This window comes from Pinus tabuliformis, chromosome 6, assembly GCF_031772625.1.
Source record: "Pinus tabuliformis cultivar Carrire ecotype Pingquan chromosome 6, CPIR1, whole genome shotgun sequence".
Taxonomy (NCBI): domain Eukaryota; kingdom Viridiplantae; phylum Streptophyta; class Pinopsida; order Pinales; family Pinaceae; genus Pinus; species Pinus tabuliformis.
Window position 1 is genome coordinate 1086879193 of NC_142292.1, and position 4609 is coordinate 1086883801.

The window sequence follows — 4609 nt, forward strand, 5'->3', positions numbered from 1 at the left end:
ATGAGTCAGAATTTTTCTTCAGTAATGTAGCAAGAATTTGAAATGTCCCTACTTGGTGAGCTTACATATTTTCTTGGTCTACAAGTTCAACAAAATAAAGATGGTATTTTTCTGTCACAAACCAAATATCTCAAACAAATCTTGAAAAAATACGGCATAAAAGATTCTAAACCAGTATGTACCCCAATGGTAACAGGATGCAGTCTCATCTCAAATGATGAATCAATAATAGTACATCAACCAACTTACAGATCCATGATTGGCAGTCTTCTTTATCTAACAGGTACCCGACTAGACATCATGCATGCATTAGGAATAGTTGGAAGATTCCAAGTAAATCCAAAGGAATCACACCTTCAGGCAGTCAAAAGGATTTTCAAATATCTTCAAGGAACACAAAATTTTAGTTTATGGTATCCTAGAGATACAAATCTTACACTTCATGCATATATAGATGCAGATTGGGCAGGAAGTGTTGATGACAGGAAAAGCACTAGTGGTGGTGCATTCTATATGGGTTCCTTAGTGTCTTGGTTCAGCAAGAAACAAAGTTCAATTGCATTATCTACAGCTGAAGCAGAATATGTGGCTGCTACATCTTGCTGCACACAACTCCTTTGGATGATGCAAACATTGCAAGACATTCAGATCACATGCACTCCACCCATCTCCATTCTATGTGAAAATACAAGAGCCATCAGTGTTTCAAATAATCCAGTCATGCATTCCAAGACCAAGCACATACCCATCAAATATCACTTTCTACGTGAACAAGTGCTTGAAAAAAAGGTCAAATTGGAGTATGTTCCCTCCAAAGAACAGGTTGCTGATATATTCACCAAACCACTACCCAGAGAGACATTTGAATATCTCAGACAGAAGCTAGGAGTAGTTGATGCATCATCCTGTTGTTAAAACCTATCTGTTTCAGAGAAAGGTGGGTATACACGAGTTTCATGAAGTGTAGTCGCATAGATATGCTGGTCTCTGTGGATACAGTCATGTATATGTTGGTTTGAAGAAAACAGTTGGCCAGACTCAGGAAGAAAGGGGTCTGATATGGTTCAGCGAATCATTTGCTCTGCTGGATGATGATTACAGTTTGTGGATGACATATGGAAATATGTTGGCTCTCATAAGTTGTTGATAACCTGCCCTGATGTATATATGATTGATGATGATGCCTTGATAACTCTTCTATTATATGAAATGATCAGATCTGACAGTGATCATCTGACACAGGTTCAGGGGGAGCATATGCTTCTAATAATGCATTGTTGGCATTATCTTAGAAGATCTTGGTACAGATTCACACAGTTGTTTTTTATTCAGGTGGAACAGGTTCAGGGGGAGAACATGGTTACTGGTCTAGATGTTGCTGATGATTATCATGGTCTTGTTTAAGATATTTGGTCTCTGTTATATATGTCATGTATATCTCTTAATGTAAGGGTCATGAAATGACCTAATTTGTTACCCCACTATGCATGGGATGGATGATGTAATTTTTTTTGTCTTGACATGTATAAACAACTTGGTATATCCCCACTTGGTTGGGAGATGGATGTATGTATGAGTCATTGGTGATGGGAAGGTCATTTATGATGTATGTATAGATTCATGTTCTTCTTTTAGATCTTGCTTATATTCAAGGGGAGCATGGACTCGATCATAGGAGCTCATTCAACACACTTCAAATATCAGAGATTTCAACATGTACTCAGGGGGAGCATGACCCTTTGCCCTTGATGACAAAGGGGGAGAGTGACTTAGTGTTGCCATTAAGTCCAAAGGGGGATATTGTTGGCATTATGGCTCAGATTTGGTACTATGACACAGGTGTTGTCCTTGATGAAAACTCACTCAGAAGATAGATCACAGTTCAGCAGGTTAATAGCACAGAGTTACAGATCAGATTTCATAGAATGAGGAAAGTAAGGTATACGCAGGTTCACCTTGACAAAGTAGCATATACACGCAGTTTAACGGACCAAAAGGAGCGTATACCTACACGCGCACTTTCACAGAATGAAAGGCGTGTATATCTTGGAAAACTAAGTTTTGGTCCAAGGTATTTAGTCCATGGTATTTTGGTCCATGGTATTTTGATCCATGGTATTGGTCCAAGATATATGGTCCGAGGTATTGACCTTAGGTATTGGTCCTAAGTGGTTTTGTTCCATGGTATTGAGTAAGGCCTAAGACTATAAAAGGAGAAGAAGATCCTTAGGCAAAGGCACTCAAGAATTGAATATCTGATGAGGAGCAAGATCTAGTATACAGGTTATTGGGTTATGGTGCATAGGTGGATTTGAACCGAGGATGAACCTTAGCGCTTGATGAAGGATAAGATATAATTTTGGGTCAAAATCTTAAGACTTGAAGTGAATTATCTTTATGTGATTTGATCATTTATCTGAATAACTGGTGCATGTTGTAGTCTGTAAATATGATGATCTAGGTATAACTGAAGTCTGGAATTGTTGTAATGTTTAAATAATAATTTACAGATCTGTACACAGGTTCACTTTAGAAAAGGCACGTATACACACTGGTTTTGTGTATCAAAATAGTGTCTACATCTTAAATTTGATTTGTGGATTTGTACGCAGGTTCGCTTGGAGAAAAGAGCGTATGCACGCAGGTTTGACACATGGAAGTGGCGTATACCTTATAATCTATGTTTTAGCTGCTTTCTATTTGCTGTTGTAGTGTTCTATGTTTTGGTTACTGTATTTTGGTTACTGAATTATGAAGGATCAGATTGAAGGGTTGTCAAAGTGATTGATTGATTCAGTTGTGGTTGGTGCAAAAGAGATTCGTTGATGCAGATATATTTAATGATTGAATGATGTTATTGATTGATCCAGTCTGAAAATTTATGAAACGTGGTCCCTGGAAGAAAAGAGAAGGTTGTAGCCTTTTGTAGGTCGGCACCTACGTACTAGTAAACATATCAGCTAGTACAAGAGCTAGGGGGTTGTAGGTCCCTTCCAAGAGAAGCTGGAGAACGAGAGAAGGTTGTAGCCTTCTGCAGGTAGAAGCCTACGTACTGGTATAAGACTACACTAGTAAAAAAACTGTAAAAGGAAGTTTCTTATTATTAAAAAGAAGATAGAGACGATTGCAGTAGGTGGTTTTAACCCACATTGGGTTTCCACCTTATAGCTTGTGTTCATGTGTGTGTTTGTCTGTTTTGTTTTTACTGCACCTAGTTACTATTTATATGGTTCTGATGTACTGATTAAAGATCAACATATGATGAATTAACTAAATCATAAGTTTGCTAGATATACGCTAGTTGCCTTAAACACAGTTGCGTATACACACGAGCTCCATTAACTGAAGTAGCATATATGAATCTGATTATGGAAATGAAAAATTATTGACTTGCTAATACTGATTCCACCCCCCTCTCAGTGTTATTTCCAACACTATGTGTCCATGATCCGATTAGTTGTGGCTTGTTCCATGCATCTTGGGTTTAACTTTGTTGGTGTGAGTTGTTTTGCAATGTCAGATGTGTCCAACAATGGTGGAAAGTAGGGCCGAAGGCAGTCCACATTGAACACTGGGTGTAGACCAAGTAAAGGCATAATACTGAGCTTGAAGGAATTGTCCCCTACTACCTTGGTGATGGTATATGACCCATAGCATTAGCTCTGTCCAATATGTCATGGACATGTTGGAAGATGTGTGGAATGTTCTCAATGAATTTGTTTGCCTTATCAGCTTCAGACTGGATATGAGAGGAATCTGCTTGAGTAGATGCAAATGGTATGGCCACGTCAATGGGACATAGTGATTGTAATCCCAAGCCAACCTAAAAAGGTTTGTGGCCAGTCGAGCTGTGGAGAGCTTGGTTATAGCTGTGTTGGACATAGGGGAGGCTCTCATCCTATGTGCATGGATGCTTTAAGTTGTACATGCACAAAATGTGTTCAATCATCTTGTTGACGACCTCTTTCTAGCCATCAGTTTGGGGATGGAAAGTTGCCGATTTAGTGAGCTTGGTGTCCAGCATCGACTGGAGACTGGACCAAAATGTATTGAGGAACCTGTTGTCCTAATTTGAGATGATAGACTGTGGGATACCAAAGTGTACCCACACTTGTTCAAATAAGAGTTTAGCAGTGGCTTCTACTGTGATATTCTTCTTGCAGGATGCAATAATGGTCATCTTTGAGAATCTGTCGATGACCATAAAAACACAGTCTTTTCCATGCTTAGTAGAAGGAAGGTCTGACATGTAATCCATGGAGATGGGTTCCCAAGGTCGACTAGGGGTAGACAACGAAGTATAAAGGCCTTGCTTCTTGATGGTCGGTTTGTAATGGTGCAGGTAGTGTAGGATCTGATGTACTTCGCAACATCTTGTCAACAATTCGACCAATAGAAATACTTCTACAATACTACCATTGTTTTCTCAACCTCGAAATTCCCAACAACTAGACTGTAGTGCACTTCCCGAATCATCTTGGCACGCTCGCTTGAAGGAACACAAAGGTGTCCCAGGTGGCATAACAGTGCATCCTGGAGGTGAAAATATAGAACTTGTTGACCCTCTAAGAGCATCTGGTATGTGTGCCCAAATTTTGGTTCGTTTTTG